The following is a 21247-nucleotide window of genomic DNA, read 5'->3' on the forward strand; positions in this document are numbered from 1 at the left end:
AGCGGTTGGACTACAGGGAGTGATACATGTTCAAATATTGCAGTATTACCAAAAAATAAAATGAATAAAATATTATATATAAAGTTTGAGGTAGCAGGAGTAGTTTTAGTGTGTGATGAAGAAAGGGGCAGAAGGAGTTTAGAACAGTAGTAGTGTTTGTGTATACAAATGCAACTGAAAGAAACAAAATCAGGAAATTCAAAATGATGTGCTAGCAAATATGTCTATTATGATGGTGAGAGACTTTAACTGTAATTTAAGAAAGATGAAATGGAAGATAGCACAATGTGTAAAAATGCTGAGAGAGGTTGTAAATAATGATAGGTTAAGAAAAGATAAAGGGAGGGAATATACTTATAAAAGGGGGTTACTTAAAACAGAAGTTTATTATATTTTGTTTGCAGATGACATGAAAGAAATAAAAGCTGGAACTAGAGAAGCAGAGTTTTCATATCATAGGGCTGTATGGACAGTAACAGGAGCCAATGAAAATATAATAAAGGCATGAAAAGGGTTAAAAAGATTGGTAGGAAAAATTGTAGGAATGGAATGTCCTAAAAAAAGAAAGAGGACAATTGTGGAAAGATCATATGACAGTGAAGCCATTTTATGGCAGTTCGATAAAGTGGTGGATGATGCATAAAGAAAAGTTTAAAAATATACTTAAAATTAGAGAGAGAGCAATGAAAGAAAGAAACAATTACATATAATAAAGAAAAAGAAATATGTGAAAGAATAGTGGTGAAAGAGGGAGGAAAAAGACTTGAAGAAGAAGCAAGAAATTATATGAATATAATATAGAACTTAATATAATAATAAGAAAAAAATAGAAAGTTATTTAGATGAAAGCATTATTTGACAGTGAGAAAAACAGATGTTTCCCCATTTTTATAATGTGAGGTAAAATGAATTTAATTAAGGATGAAAAGGGCAGTTAAAATATCAGGTGGAACCTATGGCAATAGCTGGAAGGTATGTATAGAATATGGGTGAGAAAATGTGTTAGAGGTGTATGGAAAGTAAACAAGAAGGGGGTAGTGAAAGAAATAGGAAAAAAAACATTAAGGGGAAAGAGTCAGAGGATGCTATAAAGGAATGTAAAGAAAAATCCACACCAGGTTCAGATGGATTAAGGTGCAGTTTTTATGATGAAATGTCAGATGATGAAAAGGATGTTTTTTCTGGAAATACTGAATGAATGAAAGGATGGATGAAGGTATAAAAGAAGAAGAGATGTATAAATGATTAATAAATTGTATACAGAAAAAAGGGGGAAGGGAAGAAATAAAACAAATGGAGACCAATTATGTTGGGGCTACTGACTATAAAATATTTATGAAAATTATTCAGAAAAAAATTATGGGTGTCATGAAAGAAGAATTGGATGAAAGGTTGCATTGAGTTAAAGGTCAAAGGGTTAACGAAATCCTAATAGGATCATAGGATTATAGATGTTTACTAGGCTAATGACCCTAGGGCCCTCACAAGCCTAGCCAAGTTTTACCCATATTTCCATGATCAGCACCTATCACCCCTGTCCAAGAGGGACACAGATGGAACCCCTGGGGTGAAAAATATCTACTGTGGGACTTCAACCCTGTTTTACCTATGTCATCTGTTTATTTTTTAACTCAATGTAATTACTCCTTGTGCCACAGAGACATGATGGTTAAAGAAGTGGCTGAATGTATAGAAAAGGAGGAAAGATAAGATAAAGTAACAGTTTATGATGCAGTTAAGGTATTTGATGTTGTTGTTTGTCTTTCGGCTTTTTCCTGGTAAAAGGTTGCCACAGCGGAACTCCGGTCCACCAATGATTGGCAGTAGATTTTTATGAAATGCCGAGGTACCAGCTTGATGCCCAACCTTCAACGAAGGCACGCCCATTTATGCATGCATGTCTTTCGAATGCTACCCAACTGCTGGGAGGACATGCAGACTCCACACAGAAGGCACTCCCAAGCCAAGCCAAGAATTGAACGGGAGAACCTCTTGCTGTGAGGTAACAATGCTACCGCTGTACCACCGTGGCAAAGGTATTTGATAATATTGGATAATATTGGTCATGGGGAAATGCTGAACATTTTAAAGGAATACAAAGTAAAAGAAAAATAAGGATAGTGAGGACAATTTATGAAAGTGTTTGTGTATCTGTGATGTTGAATGGATTAGTAGAAAAAAAGATAAGACAGGGAAGAGGGGTAAAGCATGGTTGTCCGTGGAGCATGTTGCTGTTTCAGATGGTAATGAATGTTGTTGTAAAACATGTAGCTCAAGGTTAGAGGATAGTAGATGCAAAGTTAAGGAATTGATAAGGTTATCATTAATGTTGACCTATGCAAATGATTTGGTCTTAGTAGCAAAGAACAAACATTGGATAAACTAGATCATTTTCAGAGCAGAACAAATTTTAGTGACAGATGGATTGCAGTTAAATAAGGCAAACATTAAATAGTTTGTAGATGTGGCAAGAATGGTAGGAATTTGTTTTACCAGAACTGAAATTGGTCTTCTAGGGGTTAAGTTTGGAGGGGAACTAGCATATTTATGTGGTATGTGATATGTGGGAAATATAAAGCTTGGAATGAAAAAGAAACTGAAAAGTGGGACAAAATTTTATTCATTGCTGTTTCATGATTATGGAAAAGATGTGAAGAACTGCTATACATACCAAACAAAAAGATGATGAGAAAGTAATATGTGATATAAGTAAATGGTTTTAGTGGCAAGGATAGGGGGTGAAATGGGGTTTACATGTATTTAGGAATATAAACATTAACATGTTTTATTGCAGTGTATAAATTGTGATATAAAGTGTAAATATAATAAATGTGTAAATAATGAAAGAAAGATGCTAATGTGTTTATATTGTAAGCCAACTCCTACTGTTTTTGATAGGTGCAGTAGGATCTTTTACAACCATCTGAACTACCACCAATTCAAGAGATAGGAACCTCAGTTTAACATCTTATCTGAAGGATGATGCACTCAGGAGTACAGACCCCCCTTAGGTTTCATTGCAGTACTAGCAATCCATCTACCTGGTATGAAAATAGAACCCACAGCCACTGTACAAAAGTTGAGTGTGTTACCTGTTGTACCACTGACAATGACATCCAGTTAGTATTCTATGTACAGCTATTTCTAAGAAAAATAAGTCATAATGAGTTAGCAATAAGAGAGGTGAAGGATGATGCAGGTTACTTGTTGTGGTTTTGTAGCATTTGGCCAGCATCTCTGAAACACATGTATTTTTACTCTTGATGTAGATGTAACTTAAGATATATATTGGTAACCAGGTAGGGTATTCCAGGAGGCAATAGCTTAGATTAAGTAGTTTAAATCTCAGAATGCTCATGAGAACCTATCTGATACAGGAATCCCATTTTACTTTCATACAGTGCATTGGTGTTTTTTATGGTTTGCTAGATGTACAGATAGGAAGCCTTTCAGCTTTTCCCGGTTAGGGGTCACCACAGTGGATCACCAGTCTGCTCTTGAATGGCAATGGATTTTTACTGTGTCGAGTTGCCAGACTGTCACCCAACCTTCACAGAAGGCACACACACTCATGCACCTACCTGCATGTCTTGAAAGTTCACTCAGTCACAGGGAGGACATGCAGACTCCGCACAGAAGGTGCTACAGCCAAGAATTGGAAGATGCGTGCTACATTACAGTGTACTCTACCTTAGTCTTATGTCACAACAAAACTGTTTCATGGTATACCTTAAATGCAAACCCATTTTTAAATTAAGTCTCCAGTATCATTTAAGGAATATTTAATTAACATTAAGGATGTCATCCATCTACTTTACCCATCCCAGATTTTTGCAAATTGTTTTCTTTTACTACTTAATGGCCCTTCTAAATGGGAAAATATGGCATTCATCTGTTAACTTGTTTATTTGTAACATCACAATATTTTTCATTTATTTTTATCCAAACAAATGGCAAGCAATAGATAGAACCCACAGCTAATTTAATGGTTTTCTATATGCCTAATGTCACTTGTCATCATTTATGTGCATCTAATGTGTCACTTTTCATAAGAGGAATGTGCCTTTTGACTCATTTGTTTGTGTTCTCAAGATTAGTACACAATGCAACTGAACATGCAGTACACAGCAAAATTACTGACACACACAGATTTCTAGCATTAACATTGCCAACTAACTTATGAAATAATATTCATGTAAAACATGTGGCTTGGTGGTCTGTATTCTGTAATACATATTCATTACTAGTTGTTATGCATGCCACATAAACAACTTTAATATTTTTTCTTTCCAAAACAACCAAGAAGTGTACTACAGTAACTTAAGATAAACTGACAGGATTTTCATTCTGCTGGCATCATGTGCTGATCTTGTACAATGTTGTGAGTTTGTTTACAAAGAACATTTTTAATGATCTGTCCCGCCTTTCTTTAAGATACATGTCTTCTGTTGTGCTTTTTCAGTCTTCTGAGGTATAATTACATGACATCTCTCCCTCTCAATAAATAGGAGATTTTCCATTTCTTCCAGTAATCACTACAAATTATTTTAAGTTAGTGTCTAAGAAATAAGAAGACCCACTCAGCAGTTCATAATTTAAGATAGTAATAGGGATAATTTCCTGAGAGACATGCAATAAACTGGCCCCATTTGTTTAGGACTGCATTGGTTTTCACTAATTAGTAACTTAGCTGCCTTTTTAACAATAAATCAGCTTTGTAACTACTGATTGTACATATTCACTGCTTCTCTAGTGACTGTATCTTTGGGGGATCCAACAAGAACTAGATCCTTTTTTGCATACTCTTATGAAGTCAATTACTTGTAAAGAGTTTAAGGCAGAGTAGAGTTTAAGGAAAAGTAGCTGTACTCTCAGGTCTATTGAGGAAACTATTTTACTATGGTTTTGCACACATTTGCACCAGGTGAAATGTATTTGAATATCTCAATTAAATTATTTTTTTGCAAAATATATTATTGCAGCTACTATTAAAACAGTTTATTAAACAATGGAATGCATACAACAGGATCTTATTAAGTTCCAGGTGGAAGTTATCCTGGGATAACGTCCACTAGGATAAAAATATTCCCCACTGACATTGAAATATGCAAGCTGTAAAAGTACATATTTCACTTACAACAACTGTAGAATTAAACTGTTCAAAATAAAATCATTTGCATTTACAAATCCCAAATAATTATCTGCAATCCAAGGTTAGCTAGTGGCAAAAATCAACATTTTAACTAAACTGTAATGCTTGGACATCATAAAAAAAATAAAATAATAATGCTCCAGAATAAAACTGGAACCATATCATGTGACACGGCAAAGGAAAGGTGAAATAAAAATTGAAAGCAATTTGACCCACTTAAAACTTTAATAGAAATAATGTGAAAGCACTAAAATGCTTCATAAGCAGACATGAATAGAAATAAAAGCAACATCCTTGAAAACTACAGGAATTCTAAAAGTGAACTCTATACCATAATACTATGGGGACAGCTTCAAACTGTTTTTTATCATAGAACGTTTTGATACATTCATAGACTGTTACTAGACTAACATCTGGGGGCCTTTCTAAGCCTGGCCAAGTTTTCCTGAAAGAATAATGATATCCTGCATCCAAATAGGACATTGAGGGCCAGGAATTTATAAGCTACCTCTGTCCCTAAGGGACATGGGTACCAGCCTTGGTGTAAATTTTCTATTCCCCATCCACTTGTCTAGGTTGTGCTAAAGCTGGGTAATAGATGAACTCAGTTTCATGTGGATGGGAAACCTGTTCCATAGGACGGACAGTCTCAGGGACACATATCTTTCTCTCCAGCATGTTCTGTTTAAGTCACAGACAAAATTCATGCCCCTAGACCTTATATTTCTGGTGCTTTTTAATTTACAAATATGTAAGAGATTCATAAATGTGGAGTTTGCAGATGTCTTGTAAGCCAGGCATAGATCACCCATCAACAATCTATAGGAGACTGAGTAGAGGGAAAGGGCTTGAAGGCACCCTGCATAAGGCATGTTTGTTACACCTTGTATTATTTTTGTAAGGAATCAGCCTTTGAGGTCACTGTAGTTCCTGCATATGCCTAGTCAGGTACATACCAAAGGGAGCATTGCACTTTATGACTGGTCTGATAAGGGTGGAGTACAGTGGGATAATGACCTCTTTGGATCTAGATGCCATGCCCTTACTTATAAGTTGTGCGACATAAAAGGACTTCTTCAACAGTATGGCTATGTGGTGGTTGAAGGTAAGGCTACTGTCTATGTGTGTACCCAGATCGCCGACCACTGGGTCAGCTCTTAGGGGTGAATTATCAACATGGAAATGAGATGGGATGGTTGAGTTCCCAAATGGTATAATTATTATTTTCTTAACATTGAGTTTAAGAACATGGCTTTGGCACCATTCTTTAGAAAAGAGATAGACCTTCATGAACAATGTTAGTGTCTGCAGGGGAGTTGATGATAACCATTAGCTTGCAATCATCTGGAAACTTAGTCAGCCATCAACCTTCAGCATTTGCTTCCATTTCAGAGAACTAGATTCCAAATAGAAGCAGACCCAGGACCAAGCCCTGGGGGACATTGCTAGTCACTGGCCTCTTGGTGGAGGTGGTCTCACCTATTTTGACCTCCTGGGTCCTATCAGTGAGCCAGTTGGCTATCAAGTGGGTAATAAAAGGGTTTATACCTAAATTAATAAGCTTGTCTATAATGCCTGAGTGGGTTATTGTATCAAAAGCCTTGGCCAGGTTGTTGTAAGCTGTGTGCACAGTCTTACCTTCATCCAGTGCTTTGGTGACCCTCTCAAAAAAGTCCACCAGATTTAATAGGCATGACCTTCCTTTAACATAGCCAAAATGTGATGGGTCCAGCTTTCGCAGGTTATTTGTGTCCTCATTAATCATGTCCATGTTCATTCTTTCCATGGACTTATATATGAGGCTGGTAAGACTTATGGGCTTGTAGTTGCCCGGATCAGTGATTGGACCTCCTTTGTGCAGAGGAATGACTATAGCCATTTTCCATTCCTTGGGCACAAAACCTTACTGAAAGCTCCAGCTGAAAAGTAATTCAAGTGGACCAGAAAGGTCATTTTTCATGCTATTTATTAAACATCCCTGGGTGTTATTGGGGCCCATTGATGCAGAGTTTTTGGCCATGGAAAGTCCATTAATGACCTGCTGTCTAGTAATGGTTGGGGTGATTGTGTTACGTCATATTTCTTTTGAACTATCAGGGAAGCAGGGGAAGAAATTTGAGCTGAACCTGTCAGCGAAAAGGTTGATAATGGGCTCTGGTTCAGTGTGGGTGATAAACAAATCCAACAAACAAACCAGGAACCAAAAACCAAAAACTGTTGGAGGTCCAGGAGCACCCAAAACCAATAAGGCACCACACAGGCTAGTAGCCACCACAAAGTATTTATTGAACAAATAGAGCAGTCAAGTGCTTTCATCTTACATCAAGACTTCATCAGAACTGCTGCTATCACATAAACCAGACACTATAAAGAATAGTCCCGTAGTCATGTGACTGAGACCAACCAATAGAATTGCAATATAGACAATTTAAAACAAGCGAATGAACAATGAATGAAAGAATATTGAAACACAAGATAAAAATGATAAAATTGTGTAAATATGTACATAAACAAAATGATTTAGTAACCAGGTGTGACCCTAGGATCAAGATGTTCTCTCAAGATGATGAGATGTTCTTCTATACAAAAACCCCAGGAAAGGAAGAATACCAATGTACTGTACAGACACATTTCTGTTTTTCCTGATCATCATTTTAAATTTGTTGAGATGAACCATATTGAATGTGACCCAAGGGGTTTTTGTACAGAAGAACATCTCAACAAAAAAGAATTGTTTTGGATTTTGATGTGCAATGCCCTCACCCCCCCCCCAGTCTTAATGACTCTTGTTCGATCACCCCAACCCTAAAATTGAAAAGTTTGGAAGAGTGATGCAAACAATTCATGCTTATTATTGTTTTTACATAAACATTGTACCTTATCCTAGGGTCACACCTGGTTACTAAATCATTTTGTTTATGTACATATTTACACAATTTTATCTTTTTTATCTCATGTTTCAATATTCTTTCATTCATTGTTAATTCACTTATTTTAAATTGCCTATTTTGTAATTCTGTTGGTTTATCTCAATTACATGACTACTAGAATATTCTTTATAGTGTCTGGTTTATGTGATATCAGCAGTTCTGATGAAGTCTTGATGTAAGACGAAAGGGCTTCACTGCTCTGTTTGTTCAATAAATACTTTGTGGTTGCTACTAGCCTGTGCGGTGCCTTATTGAATTTGGGTGCTCCTGGACCTCCATCACTTTTTGGTCAGTGTGGGTGATGACATTTACAATAAGTTCTGTGCATTGTTGTATATTTCCTCTGAGGTTAAGAAATAGCTGTAGAAAGCTTTGATGTTGTCCTTTGCCTGAGAAGCTATTTTTTTCTTCAAATGTAGCCTTTGAAAAATCAATCAATGCTCTTAGCTGCCTGCTTAGATTGGTCAGAGGGCTTTTAGTATGTATGGCTATGTTCCTCATATGCTTGGCAAAGAGTCTGGCATAATCAGAATAATCCATGGCTCAGTGGTGGTGGTCATTATGGTAATGTGGTTATTTGAACTTTTGGGTTTCACCTTCAGGATCCAACATAGCCAATCAGGAATAAATCCCATCATAATCCACTGCCATATATTATGCAAATGAAAAAAACACCAGATGCGCACTGTTCTGCTTGCCTTGACTGCCATATATTAAGTGACACTGAGCAAAGTATACATTTCTTCTGAGTTAAAAATAAATTTGTCCATCAAATGCTGAAATATAGACGCCATAATTGAAACATGATTACTGGGTTGTTAATCTGATTAAGGACAGACATATCTTTATTTCAAGCAACATTTTGATGGTGAAGACCAGGGGTCAACCTTTAATATCTAAATATACTGATTCATTGTATACCAACCACACTGAGAAATATCAGTGCTGGCAATGGCAGTCATAAGAATTTGTACATGTTAACACATTCAGTGTGCTCACACAAATGTAAGAAGCTTTAAATGAGAATTGACATCATAAAATGCAGTTGGTCTCATTGTTATCTAATATTACACCAAAAGGCCAAGATAATCCTCTACAAAAATAAATTAGACATAGTCGCACATGAACAGAAAAGAAGACATTTTCATTGAGATACACACTATAATGACTTTGTCTTTCAGTGAGATTCAGGACATCACTCATAGCAATATTACGGATGAACAGGAAATATAAAGTAGCACTTGTAGGTCAGGTTTAATGGATAGTGTCTCCTCTCTAACTTCTCAATTAGCACAGAGGGTAAAGGCACCTACGTTCTATGACAAAGCTACAAAGTTCAAAGTTTTCCTATTTTTACTTCTGTGGGATTGGATAATATAACTAGGCTGCCTGAAACATGACTTGTCAGACCCCCCCCACAGAGGTTAATAAATATCAGCCTCCAAACAGGCTTCATAAATGGTGGACAGCAGCAGTCATACCTTGCACAAAGGCAGGGTGTCAAAGGACCTAGGTAATTATAGACTCATAAGCCTTACCAGCCTCACCTGTAAGGTAATTGAAGGGATCATTATAAAACTAATAAATAATAACAAAAATAACCTAAAAACTCTTGACCAAAGCCAGTTCAGATTCTACAAGGGCAAATCTTCTCTTTCAGGAGGCTACTGAAGCAATAGATGGGGGTAAATCAGTGTATATACTGCATAAGTAGATTTTGCAAAGGTATTCAGCACCATCCCACACTCAGGTATTATAAAATCTCTCCCAGATAAATGTAAATCCCCATGTAACTCACTAGATAGCAAATTGGTTCACAAACAGAACTCAAGAAATTAGAGAGGGCAGCTCTACCTTCTCTAAACAACCTGCCAATAGCAGTGTATTCCAATTTTCAGTCCTTTGGCCACTAATCTTTAGCATTTACTAATCAATGCTTAAAGCAAATTTTAAGGGTTTATGGCTAAGTTTACAGATGACTGTAAAATTGGTACCATCATAAACTGACTAGAAAACACAAAAATCCACCAAGATGGTGGGCAGATTGATGTGATGAGGGAGATAATTTTTCTTGAGCTATGATACAGAATCAGAATTGCCTTGACATGGTAAGGCCTTGCTGTGTCTTATTATGGTAGCTCAAAAAGCAATTACTAGAAAATGGAAATCAAAATTTAAACCGACTATAGTAGAATTTGTAGATATAGTAACAGGGATAAAACAACTGGAATTGATATCTTTAGAGAAGGGTGAGAGCAAACTATATAGGAATAATTGAGAATTGTGGGAACAATACATACAGGGGAGGAATGAGGTTTAAAATAAGGCAGGACTTAAATGAGCTATGTAATATTGACTAAAAATGATTGTATAAATTATAAGTGATGTATAATATTTGCAACTGGGAGTGTGTCAGTATGGTTTGCGATGCAAAATTATTGCAACTAGGATTGTATCAGTGTGGTTTGTTTTCGTTTGTATAAATGTATGATTGCCTGTGCTATAAGTGATGGTTTAATAAAGATGTTTCTTGTTTAAAAAAATGGCAGAAATTAAATAATTTGTGTAATGTTACCTAGGTTATATCATATACAGTATAACACTATATGTGAAGCATAATGTTTGTTAATTTTAACTTGTTAATACAGTTTGATTACTTTTATATAAATGTAAATTTGCCTATGTCACAGAAGTACCTCACAAAGAGGATTACCAGCCTCAAACAGATGCCATACGCAGACCGTCTCAAAAAACTCCAGCTTTACTCCATCGCATATCGCCTACTCAGAGGTGATCTCTGGCTAACATACAAAGCTATGTCAAACCCAGAGCTGTTGGACATGCTCCACTTATATAAATCCCAATCCCTCCGAGCTACATGCTCTAGGGACCTAAACCTTGTCACCACAATAAACTGAACATGCCGGAGGGATAGATTCCTGTCCCAGAGACTTCCTATACTCTGGAACAAACTACCTATCTATATCAAACAAAGCTCCTCATTAGCACTCTTCAAGAAAAATCTTGATGATTGGATGGGAGATAGGAAATTCACCCCAGGGATCACTTCTGTGGCTCTGCTCAACAGGGGCACAGGAAACTTATTTTTTTGGGGTGGCAAAAGTCTGGGTACCATTTGGCTAGGCTTATATAGGCTCTAGGGCCAATAGCCTAGTACCTACCTATGAAACTATGATTATTCAATAAATGTGTTAAAAAAGATGGCCTTTCCTAAACAAATATCTAGTGTCAAAACCATGGACTAAACTAAACACCAAGAAATGCATAATGATATCCTTCAGCAAGCATGTATTTCCTTGTAATTATTACATTGTCAACACATCCCTGAAAGGTAATCATGTAGTCGGGATCTAGAAACCTATGTTGATAATGAACTGTCCTTTGATCACCATATATCCACTATTGTAAGGAACTCCTCGTTCATTGTACAGCTTGTATATAAAGGTATGTCAACCAAGTCCAAAGATGTATTTATTCCACTCTATTCAACTCTCATCAGACCATATCAGTGAATATAATGCACTATTTGGTATGTATCTGTCCACATACTTGTCACAGCTGAAGTAACCACAACTCTTTCTCACTAAAAAATGAAGCGCCTAAATCACTAAAACTAAGCAGGCATTTTCAAAGCCTTGTCTGACTTCTCGGTACCATACAAGCTACCAAGACGTGACTTCTGCCTCATGTATAGAGCCACAATAGACCTTATTCAGTCAGACTTGCATGTTTGCAAGTCCAGTGGTAGCATGAACAACCACTCAAGAGTTCTTAATCTCTTTTGCAATATGAGTAAAACATGTTGGAGGGACAGATATGTATCACTGAGAATACCTATTGCATAGAGCCATCTTCCATTTCATGTGAAGCATAACGGTTATGGAGTTTTCCTCACAAATATAAGGTACGGTACAGCAAAGTACTTCTCTTACTTTCTTCAAATGTAACTTGGGCAATTGGATGAGAAACCACAAATTTAACCTGGTCTAGCACCAAAGTCCCTCATAGATATGGGCAACAAACAGATGTACAAGCATAGCCTTGTTCTGCCTGTCTCCAAGTTATTCATGCACAAAATGTAAGGGCTAAAAACTGCTTTCAGAATGTAAGACTAGGCTTCATACTCACACACCTATATCCTAGTAAGTATCTATGAACTTATGACAGGTTCTTCATTTGACATGATAACCAAATAATATACTTGTCAGTTGCTAGCAAAGAGTATATAATAACTAGGACAATTGCACTATAGGCATATTGGAAAACATGCAAACTTTGTTCACTATTCAATATTCATAAATAGTGTGCTCCATGGAGCAGGGCTGAGATGCTGTAGTATGGTGAGCAAGACCCTTTGCAATTCATGGAGTTTCTTACACAGAGAGGTAAGATGTTGTGTTTGTTTTGCAGAGAGGTAAGATATTGTACATATTCCCAGGTCATTAGATACACATACACTTCTATGAACAGACTAGAAATAAAAATGACATCCATAGGATTGTACACAGTTCACAAACTCCAGTTCAACTGCATTCATTTCAGTCCTAAGGGAATAATGTATGGGTTCTAAATTGCATATGTGCAGTTGGGGTAGTTCATGTGAATACACAGATTTATCGTTCCCCACCAATGTGCTTCTAGTTACCAGATGTGAGCAACAAATCAGCACTGCAGTAAAAAAAAATGAAAAGACGAGAAAAAACAGCAATGGAGTCTAATGCTGTGTAGCAAACCTGCTACTGCAACCACATTCAGTTCCAGGATCCCAACAAGACATTAATACAATATGCTAAAGTGCCAGGGTGTGCAGTCATAGAAAAAATTCATAGAAAAAGTGGGTAAAACCTTTTTATAAATGTCTCCCCTCCATGACTTCAGAGCAGGGAGTAATGTCAGTGTACCAGTGATTGTACTCTTCCTTGTGCACAGTCATTTAAATGAGATTGTGTGTAGCAGTGCCTGTCTGCAGCCCTGACATTATTTTTTGTATTTGAAATGCAGCAGCAACATATTGTTAATTGAAACTCCTATATGGAAAATTAAAAGTGTCTTCTTAGTGACGCACTTCACTCACTGTGCATAATACAAATAAAGGGTAAAATGGGTGATGACTCTAACAAATGACTCATGAAACAGTGTTTAAGTCAAAGTGTTCATTGTATCATGAACTGGTGAATTTGCAATGCCCCCTCCAAATTATTTGAGGGTTGTCTTCAATATTGTCCTTACCTGGCGCACAGCCAAGAATATAAAACTAATTACTTCATCCAGAAACTCTGCATACTCACAAAAAAACACTAATAGATTTTATATAAATTGCAAAGCCAAACTGGGCCAAAAGGGAACACTTGCACTGTTTGATGGACTGGAATTAAAAGAAAATTCTGGGGGCATAAAAGTGTGCATTATAAATAAAATATTAAAAAATAGTAAGAACGGAGCAAAAGCGGAAATATAAAATATTCAATAATGGTTTATTCTTTAAAACAGAAAAAACGGATAAGCGCGCTTTTGCTTATAGCTTCATCAGATCCATGAATAAATGTCATTCACTCAAGACATTTTATACAAAAATTTAAAAAGTAAATGACCAATCAAACTTCTGCATCAATTGATACCTTAAAGGTACAACATATACCAAAGACATGTACTAGTTGATTCATTCACTAAATAATTCATATATATATAATATTCAAAACTAATGTAAAAAACAATAAAAATATATATATATATATATATATATATATATATATATATATATATATATATATATACATATATACATATATATATGATACATATGATGTAAAAAGTAAAAGGAGGTATATGCATTTATGTGTGCATGTATCCTATTACAGTAACAACTTAGGCATAAAATATATAATATGTACAAACACATGTTTATCCTTTTAAAATTAATAGATGACGTGATTTCATGACCCAATGCATGTGGATAAAAAATTATTATTCTCTTATTGTATAATGTCCAGATACTCTCATGCACATAATCAACATAATAAATGTACCATAATAGATAATTAATATATAATATATACATAATACAAAAAATATATATAAAAATATATATAAAAATATATATAAAAAAGCAATCAATAAATTGTACAATGAATGAGGTAGATAGAATAGAATGTATCAAAGAATATATGTATATGTGATGTATCCGTGGATATATCCTTAGGAGTGTCTAGTATTATCTGATGTTACGGCGTTTCTTCAATGAGGGTTTTATAGATGCCCCCTCATTAAGTCCTGCTCTTCTATCAGCCCTTAGCATAATAATCCACTTATTCTCCCTAAACTCAGTATGTTTCCTGATGTCCCCTTCTCGTATGCTTGGTGGAATAACTTCTAGGGCTCTGAAAAGGAAAGTGTGGCTTTAATCATTTTACATGGTATGCTTAGCTAAAGCCTTATGTACCAGATGCTTCCTAATGTGATAGATGTATTCGCGTATTCTATCCTTAAAGGGTCTGTTGGTTTTACCAACATAAAAGGAGGAGCATTTCTGGCATACAGCTAGGTAGACAAGATGAGATGTCAGGCAATCAGCTATAGCTGAAGTTCTAAACTCTCTATGTAGGTCAGGATGAAAAAAACTCTTACTCTGATCTATGTATGTACAAAAGTTACAATGCCCACAAGATTTGGTATAACCATCATCAGAGGATACATAGTTATCCCTAGGGTAACAGAGCATCCTTTTAAGGTTCATTTTATTACGATATAAAAAATGTGGATATTCACCTACAATCTCACTAATTTCCCCATCTACCTGTAAGATAGACCAATTCTTGGAAATAATATTGTACAATTCTGCTCTATCACTGGTGTAAAAAGAGGGAACCTTCACAATGGGGTTTCTATAAATATGCTCCTCTCTATTTAGATTCAAGCTAGGTCCAAAGTATGGTGCAGCTACATCTTCTCTAAGGCTAGCTGCTGCTGTTAAATGCTCATCAATCTCATGTTGGTTGTATCCGCTATCCAACAATTTCTGTCATAAGCTATCCAGTTCCTCCAGGAATCCATCATTAGAGGGATTCAACCTGGAGGCTCTCATCCCCTGGCACTTAATAATGTTCTTAAATATATAGGGAGGGTGCATACTAGATCTCATTAGTAGGCTATTCTGATAGCATGACTTACTGTACCCACCAGTATTAAATAATCCATTAGATAACCTTTCTATATAGAAATCAAGGTAGTCTATTCTAGAGCAGGAGCTCTTCATAGTGAACTTAAGGTATTCTGTTAAGTCATTCATTTTTCCAAAGAGGGTATCCAGTTCATCACCTCTCCCTTTCCATAAAATGAAAAGGTCATTGACAAAACGTCGATAAAAGACTACATGTGCCTTAAATTCCTCAACCATAAATAGGGTAGTCTCTTCCCACTGTGCCAAAAACATGTTGGCATAAGTATTGGCACATGGGATCCCCATGGCAACACCATCCTGCTGCCTATAGATGGTATCATGACATATAAATAAATTATTTTCTAGAACTAATTCTAAGAAATGTGTTAACAAATCTATCTGTATTGAGGTAAAATCACTATTCTTCTGCAAATAATCTGAAATGTATTGGATGCCTACATTATTAGGAATGATGGTAAAGAGTGACTGTATGTCCAATGTTACCAGAATAAATTCATCCATGGTAGTAGCATCTTTGAGGCATTCATAAAGATCCAGGAGAAAGGTTTTGGTATCTTTCAGAACATGCTTACTCTTATCTAATATAGGATGTAAATGTTTCTCAACATAAACCAAAATATGCTCAGTCACCCATCCACACCCAGCAACTATGGGTCTCATCGGTGGTTCACACATATTTTTATGAATTTTAGGGAGGCCTTGAATCTGTGGTATAAGCGGATTCTTGACTATGAGATAATCAAGTACCTCCTTCGTTATCAGACCAGATTGGTATATGTCTGATATTGTATTTGTAACATATCTAATGATAGAATGTACTTCTTCTTTAGAGATGACTATGTAGAATTTATCACTTAGTAATTTATTCATAGAAATTATGTATTTATCAGAATCCATGATTACTATTCTGCCTCCCTTGTCAGCAGGTCTGATTGTAATAGAATTTTCTGACTGCAAACATTTCAGACATTGTCTTTCATGTCTATTCAAATTACCTGCACCATAATACTTCTTATATGAAGCCCTATCATCATAGTATTTGAATAGTTCTTCCTCTGTCAGCTACAAATATGCATCCACTAATGGATGATTCTGTGGAACATAACAACTCATATTCCTAAAAGTAGCCAATTGTACATTCCTATCACTTGATGAGTTCTTATAAGTCAATTTTAACATAACATTTCTACCAAAGATTTTTAAATCAATAATGGTGTCCGTAAGACTACTGTAGCTCTTTGGTATAAAGTTCAGCCCTTTATTTAACAGACTTTCTTCAACCACAAAAAGTGTGTATGAGGAAATATTACATACTAACGACTGTTCCCCTTGCCCCACATTTTTTTGAGGGTTTGGTGTGAAGTGAACTCTCCTGAATGTTTCCTTTTCTGTCTTCCACGACTCATTGAACGTGTTCGTCGTGGACCTCTGTCCATATGGACAGGTAGAGGAAAAGAAAATTCCACACTTATTTCAGGTGGATGATTGTTAGATCTACTACCACTTAGGATTTTAGGTCTCACCACTACTTGTGTATTATCTGTCATAGAAATAGGTAGTTTCTTGACTATCTGAACCTCAGGATATAAATTACTTACTTCCTGAGCATGATCTACATTTGTGTCAAGTACTAAAGCCATATCATTAGATACTGTAGATCTATTCTGTTCAGTTACAGGATTGTCTGCTGTCATCAAAAATACATGCTCCTCTAAAGGTACAGTAGGATGCATATCTCCACTAGTCACATTGGTAATATTACTAACAGGTTCTATAGTAGCAGCTTTATCTACATTCAATTCAACATTTCCCATAGAACTAGTCACATTATTACGCTGTTTGGAAATAGTCATAGAGTTTTCTGTAGTTATATTTTGTCCATGTCTGGGCCACATGGACACGTGACCCAATTTAAAATCATTAATCATTAATGTACAATTTGCTACTTTTAGGAATTTGAGTTGCTATGTTCCACAAAATCATCCATTAGTGGATGCATATTTGAAGCTGACAGAGTAAGAACTATTCAAATACTATGATGATAGGGCTTCACATAAGAAGTATTATGGTGCAGATAATTTGAATAGACATGAAAGACAATGTCTGAAATGTTTACAGTCAGAAACTTCTATTACAATCAGACCTGCTGACAAGGGAGGCAGAATAGTAATCATGGGTTTTGATAAATACATAATTTCTATGAATAAATTACTAAGTGATAAATTCTACATAGTCATCTCTAAAGAAGAAGTACATTCTATCATTAGATATGTTACAAATACAATATCAGACATATACCAATCTGGTCTGATAACGAAGGAGGTACTTGATTATCTCATAGTCAAGAATCCGCTTATACCACAGATTCAAGGCCTCCCTAACATTCATAAAAATATGTGTGAACCACCGATGAGACCCATAGTTGCTGGGGGTGGATGGTTGACTGAGCATCTTTCGGTTTATGTTGAGAAACATTTACATCCTATATTAGATAAGAGTAAGCATGTTCTGAAAGATACCAAAACCTTTCTCCTGGATCTTTATGAATGCCTCAAAGATGCTACTACCATGGATGAATTTATTCTGGTAATGTTGGACATACAGTCACTCTTTACCATCATTCCTAATAATGTAGGCATCCAATACATTTCAGATTATTTGCAGAAGAATAGTGATTTTACCTTAATACAGATAGATTTGTTAAAACATTTCTTAGAATTAGTTCTAGAAAATAATTTATTTATATTTCATGATACCATCTATAGGCAGCAGGATGGTGCTGCCATGGGGACCCCATGTGCCAATACTTATGCCAACATGTTTTTGGCACAGTGGGAAGAGACTACCCTATTTATGGTTGAGGAATTTAAGGAACATGTAGTCTTTTATCGACATTTCGTCGATGACTTTTTCATTTTATGGAAAGGGAGAGGTGATGAATTGGATACCCTCTTTGGAAAAATGAATGACTTAACAGAATATCTTAAGTTCACTATGAAGAGCTCCCGCTCTAGAATAGACTACCTTGATTTGTATATAGAAAGGTTATCTAATGGATTATTTAATACTCAACAACAGATGTACAAGATACTGTTGCTGTCAAGTTATTCATGCACAAAATGTAAGGGCTAAAAACTGCTTTCAGAATGTAAGACTAGGCTTCATACTCACAGACCTATATCCTAGTAAGTACCTATGAACTTATGACAGGTTCTTCATTTGACATGATAACCAAATAATATACTTGTCAGTTGCTAGCAAAGAGTATATAATAACTAGGACAATTGCACTGTAGGCATATTGGAAAACATGCAAACTTTGTTCACTATTCAATATTCATAAATAGTGTGCTCCATGGAGCAGGGCTGAGATGCTATAGTATGGTGAGCAAGACCCTTTGCAATTCTTGAAGTTTCTTACACAGAGAGGTAAGATATTGTGTTTGTTACGCAGAGAGGTAAGATATTGTACATATTCCCAGGGCATTAGATACACATACTTCTATGAACAGATTAGAAATAAAAATGACATCCATAGGATTGTACACAGTTCACAAACTCCAGTTCAACTGCATTCATTTCAGTCCTAAGGGAATAACTTATGGGTTCTAAATTGCATATGTGCAGTTGGGGTAGTTCATGGGAATACACTGATTTATCCTTGCCCACCAATGTGCTTCTAGTGACCAGATGTGAGCAACAAATCAGCACTGCAGTAAAAAAAAAATGAAAAGACAAGAAAAAACAGCAATGGAGTATCATGCTGTGTAGCAAACCTGCTACTGCAACTATATTCAGTTCCAGGATCCCAACATGACATTAATACAATATGCTAAAGTGCCAGGGGCTGCAGTCATAGAAAAAAGTCAGAAAAAGTGGGTGAAACCTTTTTATAAATATCTCCCCTCCATGACTTCAGAGTAGGGAGCAATGTCAGTGGACCAGCGATTGTACTCTTCCTTGTGCACAGTCATTTAAATGAGATTGTGTGTAGTATTGCCCGTCTGCAGCCCTGACAGCAGCATGATCCAGTTTTATAATTCAGACTACAGTAAAGACTGTATGAAGGCAACGTTGTACACAGTTCCTGTAATGAACTTCACACTATATATATATATATATATATATATATATATATATATATATATATATGGTTCCCTATTAGAATCCTGAAACACTATAAGCCTGAAAGTCAAAATCCTGAAAACTAATGACTGAAAATGCAAAATCTAAAAAATGCAAAATCCTGAAAGTCAAAATCCTGAAAATACAAAATGGACATACTGACATCATTGTGGCTTTGCTATTGTTAGCCCTGTGGTGTTAGGTCATGCGTTGGGTCCGGGTGAGTGTGCGGTTGGTTTTATGTTAGGGTTTGAGGCGGTATAAGTGAGTTAGGGTTAGGCGCAGGTTAGGCATGTATGCAATAGTGACAAATATTGGGGTTAAGGCGGTTTAAGTGAGTTAGGGTTAGAGGCTGGTCAGGTGAGTGTGCGATAGTGACGGACCTTAGGTTTAGGGTTAGGGTCAGGGTCAGTTGGTAGATATTAGTGTCTTTATAGTGACATATTTGCATTATTTGTGTTTTCAGGATTTTGCATTTTCGAGATTTTGCATTTTCAGTCATTAGTTTTCAGGATTTTGACTTTCAGGCTTATTGTGTTTCGGGATTCTAATAGGGAACCATATATATATATATATATATATATATATATATATATATATATATATACTTTCATTTGTGGGAGTAGCTGATTTTTGTCATTATTTTTTGTATTTGAAATGCAGCAGCAACATATTGTTCATTGAAACTCCTATATGGAAAATTAAAAGTGTCTTCTTAGTGACGCACTTCACTCACTGTGCATAATACAAATAAAGGGTAAAATGGGTGATGACTCTAACAAATGACTCATGAAACAGTGTTTAAGTCAAAGTGTTCATTGTATCGTGAACTGGTGAATTTGCAATACCCCCTTCAAATTATTTGAGGGTTGTCTTCAATATTGCCCTTACCGGGCACACAGCCAAGAATATAAAACTAATTACTTCATCCAGAAACTCTGCATACTCACAAAAAAAAACACTAATAGATTTTATATAAATTGCAAAGCCAAACTGGGCCAAAAGGGAACGCTTGCACTGTTTGATGGACTGGAATTAAAGAAAATGCAGGGGGCATAAAAGTGTGCATTATAAATAAAGCATTGTTTGCTAAACTATACAGGATAGGAGGTCTAAATGGTCATCAGCACTTGCAGCCATTCAGTAGTAAACCCAAAATGCTTTGGTTTGTTAAAATAAATGACAGTTGAACATGTAGTTTTGATGATGTCAGTCATACCCTACCAAAGGGAATCATGAGAATTTTAGATGAGTAATACAGCTATTGTCCATAATAGCACTAAAATGACTCTGTTTGTGTAGGTGATAACCCCCAGTCTACTACTTGGATGACCTGAGATTTTGACTACCAGCTCACGTACTTCTTGGAGCTGGCATGGAGAAGGATATGAATGAATGAAGAGGCTATGCTGACTCACTTCCACTTGGGAGGAGGGGATAAAGGCAGGAGGCTAGGTATACTGTGTATAGCAGAATCCCTCAGTGGTGGCAGGAAATCATGTGCAGGTGCTGTGTAGGGGGCAGGGCCATTTGATTACATACAAGTGCAGGTGTATACATTACATTACAGCAGTTCATTGCAAGATAACTCATTGGCTGCTTCAGGCAAGTGCAGGAGATGCTAGGGTTTAACTACAAAATCCCAGTCATTATCACAGGAGTGACTGCTCCCACAACTGTGCACTTAACTCTCCACCTAAAGGAATGAATGGCTCCATATTGTAGCTTAGAAGGTAGGGCTAAGTTGTTAAAAAATAGATATTAAAATAGTCAACTATTTATTTATATATAAATATAAATTAGGAGCTCTTTTTACTGTTTCTATTAATAGTAACAATCTAGA

Source organism: Protopterus annectens, chromosome 5.part0 (genome assembly GCF_019279795.1).
Source record: "Protopterus annectens isolate FY-2018-M chromosome 5.part0, PAN1.0, whole genome shotgun sequence".
Classification (NCBI taxonomy): Eukaryota; Metazoa; Chordata; order Ceratodontiformes; family Protopteridae; genus Protopterus; species Protopterus annectens.